A 10380-nucleotide genomic window follows, 5' to 3' on the forward strand; every position below is an offset into this window, starting at 1 on the left:
TGTCATAATGTTTTTGGACCATCTTTATTCTGATGACAAGACGGCACGCCAATTTACATAATTCCCACAACCTCCCTACTTCATCCCCTCCGCAAGATAATGAGGTGTTGCCATGGACATACAAATTAAACAGAGTGCTGCACACTCACCCAATCAGGAGTACAGAGGAATGTACACATCAAACATACACACACACACACACACACACACACACACACACACACACACACACACACACACACACACACACACACACACACACACACACAGACAGACACAAACTAGCACCTAAAAATGGATGACAAGGGAGAACTCACAACACAAACTTCAGAGACTAGCCTGAATCTCTTCTATCTCTCTAAAATCAGGAAGGAGGACACGTTGTACCTCAAAACTTGTGTATGTGGGAAAGAGCAGCCTGAGCAAAGAGTTGTGCTCTGTAAGAGCGCACACTGCCCCTCTCTCACTCTCTCACACTCACACAAAACCATAAATAAGGTGTCTAGACAGCACAGTTGTCAGTCTGCCCTCTGGTGTGTTGAACATACAAATCAACAAAGTGACAAAAGACGGGGGGGTTAATACATATGCATGATGTGTGCACTCCTTCAGGAAAGACTGATTCATCCGATTACCTCGCCTTGCTGGGCCTTACACACACACACACACCTAAAGGTATTTAAACAGTCACCTACTATTTTCAACTCTCTTCCTCTTCCTTTCACGTGCATTTTTCAAACCATATTCTGCCTTTAGAAGAGTGCAAGCAGCGATCAACATCGGTGGCTATTCTAAACTTTTAGGTCAATATGCTCAAGAAGTTGTTCCTGTGTGCTCGGAAAAAGAAATGTACATTTAAGCATTCAATAAAAGCTCCAAAGCAACTGATATCTTAACCATGAGGAGATATCATTTTGCATTAACTTTTTGATTCCTCCACTGAGCATCTACTGGTTCTAGTTTGTTATAATAAAACAAATTCAGCATTTCCACTCGTCATCACTGAGCTGTGAATATTCGAAGGCATCCTGAGAGCAAAACAGAAGCATTTTCATTAATTAAACCACGATATTCAATCATTTTTAAAGCAGCTTCAGTAACTCTGCATATCTGGGCTCAGTTTTCGGCATTTCTGTTTATATCAAAGCCCATGAACACATGACGTTAAGTAGCATTAACACAACAGGGGTGGGAAAATAGTTCCAGTTTGCAAGTGTACCATGAATAAAAAAGCTCTTTCACAAAGCAAACTTGTGCAACTTTGAAAAACTTCAGCAGGTATTTATTACTGATGGGATGAAGCATGCAAAACAACATGTATTCTACATGCACTGCTCACATAATCACACACTCTTGAATCAAAAGTGAGACCTTTGCACTGAAGAGGTGGGATTTAAATCTCTTATTTAACTCAACCGGGCAACACCAGCTCTCGGCCAAGAAACACACACACACACACACACACACACACACACACACACACACACACACACACACACACACACACACACACACACACACACACACACACACACACAGTCTGGGTAGCCTGAGACTCTCATTGTTATTCTGCACACAGCTCTGGTCACAGATGGGGCCAGGCAGGAACGCAGACACACAAACACACACAAACACTTGCGCAAGCACAGCGAGGCACAGGACACATTATAAATGACAAATAGCATACAGGCTTTACTCACAGAAATGTGCATGTACGCATAATTGCACACAGTGTTACGCACAAATGCATTCCCCTACTGACGGCAAAATATCTGCCTTCATTAAACAGACAGAGGAAGGCACGACTAACCGCTAAAAATAGAAAGTACAGACACATCAATTGAGAACTTTTAATGAACCGCCCTGACAGCCACATGTGTATTTTTGATTTATGCTTAACCTTTCACCACCATAAATCCACGTGAAGGACAAGAGGGTCATCTAAGTGATAGTTGTTTTGGGGGTTTTTAAGCTGCAACTCTCCACTAGAGGCTGTCAAACATGATGCCAGCGACTGGAAAAAGCACAGCTTCACCGACAGGAAAGTCCTGTAATAGCTGAAAGAAACCCTCTGTGCTCCTATCTTCTGGAGGCCAGTTGATCAGCGGCAAACTGTGAGAAGTCAAAGGGCCCACTCACTGTCTGTGTGTGTGTTTGTGTGATAATGAGCCTGAGTCCTTGTGCAAGGGCACAGAATTGCTGACAGTTTTTTGGAGCAGCTGACCAACCTCTCACCCCCCAGATATCATCGGTGTTTCCTCCACAATGCTCCACTTATTCCTTTCTTTCTCGTACAAAGTTCACTTAACAGCAAACCGATTATGAATGATGTGCTTTCTTCTTGATTACGTGATCACGCACAGTAGATTAGAGCAGCTTGAGAGTTTCTGCTACTTTAAACACAGTACCATAATGCTTTGGTTTTGTTGTTTTCCTTTACTCTGGAAGGGACTAACAGACTGTATGATTGATATAAACAACATACATATTTATCTCTGCCAGACTTTTCAGATTAGATCCTGCACTATATTGTCAAAAATATCAGCCTTTACAAACATATGACCTTGAGTGAGATCACATTCTTAATCTATAGAGCTTATTATGATGTCGCCACAGCGGATGCAGATATGAGTTCCACAAGGTTTAAGAGTGTTTATGGGAATTTTTGACCAGAAGCACATTTGTGAGGTCAGACACTGATGTTGGATAAGAAACCCTGGGTCTCCAGGCTAATTCATCCCAAAGATGTTCTGTTGGGTTGAGGTCAGGAGTCTGTGCAAGCCAGTCAAGTTCTTCCACACCAAACTTGCTCATTCATGTCTTTATGGACTGTGCAGGAAGGGACCATCCCCAAACTGTTTACACAAAGTTGGGACCATGAAATTGTCTAGAATGTCTTGGTATGCTAAATGGTAAATGGCCTGTATTTGTATAGCGCTTTTACTAGTCCCTAAGGACCCCAAAGCGCTTTATACAACCAGTCATCCACCCATTCACACACTGGTGATGGCAAGCTACATTGTAGCCACAGCCACCCTGGGGCACACTGACAGAAGCGAGGCTGCCGGACACTGGCGCCACCGGGCCCTCTGACCACCACCAGTAGGCAACGGGTGAAGTGTCTTGCCCAAGGACACAACGACCAAGACTGTCTAAGCCGGGGCTCGAACCGGCAACCTTCTGATTAAAAGGCGAACTCCCAACTCTTGAGCCGTGATCGCCCCACGGCTGAGGCAAGACCAAAGTTCGTCGAGACCAAGACAAGACCAAGACCACGTAAACGTGGTCTCGAGACCAAGACCGTTCTCGAGACATCCAACTCTAACACCATAATCGTCCCTCCACCAAACCTTACACTTGGTGGAGTACCGTTCTCCTGGCAAACTCGTCCATCAGATTGCCAGATGGAGAAGTGCGATTCTTCAATTCAGAGAACACGTCTCCACTGCTCTACAGTCCAGTGGCAGCATGCTTCACATCACTGCATCCAATGCAAAGTATCCGATGCTTTGCATTGCCCTTGATGATGTAAGGCTTGGATGCAGCTGCTCAACCATGGAAACCCATTCCATGAAGCTCTCTACATACTTTTCTTGAGCTAATTTGAAGGTCACATGAAGTGTGAGGGCACTATGCCTCAGGCGAGGCACATAGTGCTAAGCATCCGATGACCTCGCTACATGGCCTACCTGTCACAGTCTGCGCTGGCAGACCGTGTGGAAAGAGGAGGAAAAATATAATTTAACAAAAGGCGAACCGTTTATTTTTGGCTGGGAAACATGCACAAAACAAAAGGCAGATGCACACTAAGGCAAAGCTAACTAGAACTAAACTGGGAGAAACTAAATCCTAAACACATGAGACAAAGAACATAAAACCTTGAACATGATAAAACCTGAACATAAAAAACCTTGAAACATGGAGGCATGGAAACATAACATGAACTCAAAAGACAAACTGACAAAGAATAAATGAAAACTCACAGACTATATACAGACAAGAGGTGATCAGGGGAAGTGTAAACACACAGGGAAATAGCTGATACAAATGAAGATGACGCCACAGGGAAGCAAAATTAAACACAATAAACATGGAACATGAGACTGTCAAAATAAAACAGGAAGGTCGAGGACTAAGACACACAGACTTGACATGGTGATAGTTAAGGAGAGGATGAGACGGGAACACGGAAGAGAGGGAGCGAGAACAAGAGGGACACGATGGGAAAGAAAGGGAGACAAAGAAATCACTGAGACACACAAAGGGCGAGAGAGACTTAAACACAGGGGACTTGACAGACTCGCACACTGAAGACACGACACCCTAACCCACGTAATGGGGAAGACACAGACGTGGGAGGAACCTAGACAGACAAGAACTAAATAAGGAAACAGAACTCAATATCAACAGAACTCACTGAAGCCTAAACTATACAAACAACACAAAGAACATCATAATACAAAAAGGCATGAAACTCAAAATGCTGGGTCAAAAGACTCAGTCCATGACACTACCACTTCAAAGCCCTTCCACTTTGTTATAGAGCTCCTGAGAGCGACCCATTCATTCACTGACGTTTGCAGAAGCAGTCTGCATGCCTAGGTGCATGAGTTTATACACCTGTAGCCATGGAAGTGGTTTGAACACCTGAATTCAATTATTTGGATAGATGAACAAATACTTTCGGCATTATAGTTTATAAAACCTATACGTTTATGCATTGTCCTACAGGGTGACAACAATAGCCCATCATCCATTTACAGCTGAGAGGTAAAAAAAAAACACTTATTTGTATGAGCCGCTTGCCTGTATCAGGAATATCCCACACTCTTACTCCGTGTTTGCCCCATCCAACCTTGAAAGATAGGAAACTTGCTTCCTCACGCCTTAAAAAAACCCCATCTGTAGGTCAACATGATGTCCTTGTTGTCTTACCAAAGTGCACAAAATATTTATAATCTGTGTACCACTTCTGTATAAGATACATGCCATGTATTTATTAAATAAAAGTCACTTTTTTTTAAGTTAAAACTGACCTTATTCCTCATTTTTAGTCACATATAGACGAGTTCAGTGACAATGTTCAAATTAAACATGGCAAGTGTTTCAAATAATGACGAATCCCACAGGTCTTTTCTACTTGGAGGTATCCTTGAAGTTAATGACTTATATTTCTAATATGATCCACAAAGACACACAGCATGAAGCAAAGGAGTCAGTTTTGTCTGTAGGCTTGATTAACTGTCTGTGTGCTGCAGTAATGATGTTTAATTCAAAATTTATGTTAAATAAATGTTGTGTTATCGGGCCACAAGTTGTACTGAAAGGAGGCGTTTTGTTGTTTAGGAGTGTGGTTTGTTTTATGTTTCTTATGATGTTGTAAGCTACTTTTGCTCGTGTTTGGTCTGTTGTTGACCCCTTGGTTCAGCCTCTGCTGTAGAGAACAAAGAAGTTATGCATTCAAAGTTGCAGTGATGCGTAAAAAACAATTTTTTTTTACATCTTTGATTATTTTTTGGTGCGTCTTCCTCTTTGCGCTGAACTCCACTGAAGTTCCCTTTTCTGCTTAAGCTGACATTTCAACCAATAAGCATTCTTCCTGCACAGCGTCGTCGCTGTGGGTCTACACACTGTTAGTTTTTTGGATTCTTCGAAATCTCTCTGCAAAGATGAAGACTTATCCAAAGTCTGTTTTAAAGGTAGGGTGGCTATAAAAGCTTGGTTTCCCACATGTAAAGGACCTATGATGGAAGTTATGGAGTTGCAAATGAGCACAACTTAGCAGGGATACATTCAGAGATGTATCCTTTCTAGTTGGCACAGTAGCTGCAATTTTGTGTTACTGCCTTCCATAAATATAGAGATTATTTATGAGGCTTAAAACGATATTAAAACTAAAATAAAACTCGACAAAGACACTGAACATTTTTCTTGGCAGTTCATTTAAAACAGCAAATTCCAGGAAAATCCTCACACTGCAGAGGCAATGAAGTATTACAAGAATTATAACATCACGCTGACTGCAAAGAGTGAATGTTTCACTTTTTTGCTTCATCTTCGATTCGCTTTGTTTCTAAAAACTATTTATTTGCATTTCTCTGCTTAGTAAAGACTCGGTCTTAATTACAAGTGAAGGCTGGCAGTGGGTTCTCTGCTCAATAGGCACATCCGTGTAACGCCACAAACAAGTGTTTACAGCTGCCGATGAACCAAAACAAGCCAATCTGTATACACCAACACACACACGGGTACGCACAGCCTGGTCTTCATCCGGCAGTGCTGGCACAGCGCCCTGAGACGTCGGCACTCATCGCGGGCACAAAGGAGGGCAGGAAGCGCAGACGAAAGACAGAAAGAAACAAAGAAAAACAGCCAAAACAAAAAGAAAAGAAGCGCAGCAGACGGCGGGACGACAGAGAACTCAAGACTGCTGAGAAATAAATGTGAAAAAAAAAGAGTACCTCGGCTCTGATCCACGCCACGCTGGGAGAGGAGGAGCAGGATATTGCTCTTGATTGCTACAGGGTCCACCTGTCTGTCTGTCTGTCCGTCCTTCTGCCTGCCTGGAGCGTTGTCTGTGTGTCTGCCTGGCATCAGCACCTCTCTGTGTGTCTGATGTCTCATTTTTTATAAGCCTTTATGCGCCGGTCACTTTCCTTTTTTCCTTACATCTTAGTCTGCCACCCACTTTTTTGCTGCGTCTGTGTGAATCCTTGTGCGTCTGTCTTTTTGTCTCTCTCACCATGCTGCTCTGTTTTTGTCTTTCTCACTGTCTGATGTGTCTCTCTCTGCATATGTCAGTGCGTCTGCTTTCTTCATGCACAGATGCAGTCTCACACCCCCCATTTTTGCAGACAAACGTGCACATTTTATATTTGGCGGTTGAAAAAAAAGATGCAGTGAAGTTTGACGGTTAATAAATGCAAACGCAGATGTTGCACACATGACAGCAGCCACCTTGGAGGTCATGCAGCGGCACACAACAAGCCAACAGAAGAGGACGTCTTCTCTTATGAAAGTATTTCAGATTATCGACCGTCCTCGGTGTCCTTGCATCCCTCCATCAGAAGCTTGGACTCAAGCCAAGTCGGGCACCCCCCACCCACACCCACACGATCTCCACTGTTCAATCCCAGCATGCCTTGGCACAACACTGGGTGATTACTCTCACAGCGGTAAAACAGAAGAGATGGAAAGAAAGACAGAGAGCCTGGATCTCTGCCATGTCTTTCCTTGTAGTGAGCTAATGAAGCAAGAAATGCTTGGATAGACTTCAACCATCAACACACACACATACGGTGAGCACAACAGCCCTCGCCAGCATAGACATCATGCATATTGAGCATGTCTTTCATATTTGTTCTAACAAGAAAACCCAACATGGCGGACAACCACCAACCTGTCCAAACAGCGACTTCGTTAGCATGCCTTTGTTCTCCATAAAACTGTGTTTGGCTCCTGCTTTGATTCAAGTGCTTTTTAAAGGGAGGGTTGTTGTGCAACTAGGAAGTAAAGTTGGGGGGGGGGGGAAATAGTATTTGTTGTGTTCAGTGTGAGCATCTTTACCTGGTAATGTAGGCAAAGTAGACCAATGAGTGGAGGGGAAGCGAGTCTCTGGTCAGCTGGCTGAGAGGTTGGCTACTTGGAACTGGAGCGGGGAGAAGACAACATGTAACGGTGCAAAGACAAAGAGAGTGTCCTGTTCCAGGGATAATTCAATCCACATTTCAGAGCAAATGATCATTCATTGTGACAGCCTTGATAAATGTTTTCAGAACTCTGCTGAAGTCCTGAGTCACGCTTCAAATGAACAGTAGGTTTAGTGATTTATTAAAACGTGCAGAAATCACATTTAAATATAGTATATAAGAAAAAAACAGAGTTTGGTACGACCACTTTTATTCTTCAACACAACCTGAGCTCTCTTAGTCAACCTTCTTCTAATTTTTTAAAGTAGTCTTCAGGAATTTATGTTAAATAAATGAGTGAAAAATGAGCCATTGTCCAAAGAAAAACTTTCAGAAAGCTGGAGAACTATTGCTCAAGACTGCACTTAAAAAATAAGAAAGTCTGGCTCCTTAGAAACTAAATATAAGGAAATAAGAGGTGGCTGAAGCGTTCTGCACAGTAATGCACAAGTGCAGAGCAACTATTTGATTTTCAGATAACATTACAAGCACTAGAACATTCGGACAGAGGTGCCAGGTTGCACACCAAAGAGAAAGACATCTGGAAAACATGTTACACTCACATTTACAGAACTGTTTGAAGGACATGCACAAATGCTTTACTTAACCAGGAGGAGTCGCTCTTGAGAAGACTGTCCTGGACGGAGACCAGCAGGGCAATTTTTTTTCCTGCGTTTTAATAACTTGCTTGTGACTTTTCATTTTCTACATAAGTATTGCAGATAATGCTCCACACAACGGTCAGCAATTAGCACAAATCTTTCTGACCTAAATGCACATTGGCCAACCTTTCTTAGACTGTAGCTCAGGGGTGTCAAATATACAGCCTGTGGGCCCTCCAAAATCCTGGAGGGCCCGGATATCCCAAGTTGCTGTGCGTTACTCATGGGCATAATATATGCTCTCGATCTGAGCTATTGCAAGGAACTGAAATATACTTTCGAAGTCTTTCAGAAGCTGTTGCTTGATCTTGATGGACTGAGAGCCAGTGCAAAAGTAACAAGTCTCAAGAACAGTATGTTCTAAAGATGTCACTTGTTTTGAGCACTAAGAAATTTTATTCAGATTGTGTTGCTTTGTATTTGGAAGTCCACTGGGAAAAAATGATAATGTGGATAAAAAATGGAAGACACTAATTTTTTTCTATCTAGTTATTTTTAGATGTTATATTCAAGAAATGTGTCTTGACAGTTGTTGTACTACCCTGTCCTTAACACTTATCCTGCATTTAATCCTCAAAGAGATGTGCTGATGAATGAACCAGCATTATGTTAAACATGTTGACTCTGTTTCAAAAATTGTTAACCATTTTGAGTCCTGTATGTGTAAAATTAATCCTAAATGTGTTTACTGCATGAAAGTTTGAACACTGAAAGTTAACATTTACTGAACACTTAGTACAAATGTTTTCTAAGTGGATTTCTGGTTTATTTTCACTGTTTAAATATAAGGTGTTGAATTGCCTAAAGTAAAATATAAATTGTACAAACTGTACAAACAATAAAAAAAGTTAATTGCTTAAAAATGTTGAATTCATTCAATTCTTAAAAGCTAGTACAATAATAAAAACAAGAAAAAGCTAAAATTATGATGATAATGAAGAAAATCAGCTACTTAATATTTTAAATGATGAACTTAAAAAAAATGTTTTCGTAACTACTATCATTAATTACATAACACTTAAAAAACAGTTTTGAATAATATGGAAAAAAGTTGGAGAAACATAAATTTTTTGAGTAAACAAAAACATGTTTTTAAGTTACCAATTATTAAGTATATGGTAATTAAAATTACCTTTACTTATAGAGGAAAAGTTCATTCCTCTAACTCAATGTAGTTTGTTGGTTCAACGTAATTTCTACACAAGTTATCTTAACGCAAAAAGATTAATGGAAACTGTTGCGTTAATTTTTTTTGTTAAGCTTAAACAATAGTTTTTAGAGTGTGGGAGCCGGAACATGCCCAACGATTTGTCTAACCCGACCCATGTGACCCATTGTAATGTATGAAACATTTCAACATGAGGGGAAATGTCTGAGCATTTCTAACTGAGACTAGTTGTTTGAATCATTAAGACATGAAATACCAGATGTTTAGTTTCAAAAGATCTACATGTGAAATGTTTGTACCTTTCAAATGTGGTTTGATGGTCAATTAATTCAATTCATTTAGATTTTTAAAAAAGTTGATTCAAAATTTACTTGAAATATATCCACCACCTGTTTTCTTACTCGATCGCTGAACAAGAAATAATGCTTTTGTTTGTCTGGCAAATTTTTAAGGTAATAGGAGACGGGATTGTGTTTTTTTTTATTTTGCAGAAGTTGATACAACCCCCTTTAAACATTATTACTTGTACAAAATAGGTTGTATGTGGCCCAAGAACTAAAACAATGTTTTCCACCCCTGAGCTAGAGAAAACAAACAAGTCACCTTAATATCTCTACAACTTAATGAGTTGCATAAATATGAGCCTTTAAATTTCATTTGTGTTGAAAAGAGCCACCATGCTCCACTGGTTTCTAGTTTTGCAACAGTCTAAGCCCTGGATCTGACAGTGGTAGTGCTACACTGACTGATATGACTGATAGGACAGACCAACTTCCCTCAAACTCTTAACTAAAAACGGAAGAAAACAGAGTCTCCTGTACTGGTAGATAATTAAAGAGAAACATGGCTGTCTACATAAAGC

The sequence above is a fragment of the Mchenga conophoros genome, linkage group LG4 (assembly GCF_057382185.1).
Source record: "Mchenga conophoros isolate Kocher_MC1m ecotype Shallow Benthic linkage group LG4, M_conophoros_male_GT1.1, whole genome shotgun sequence".
Lineage (NCBI taxonomy): Eukaryota > Metazoa > Chordata > Actinopteri > Cichliformes > Cichlidae > Mchenga > Mchenga conophoros.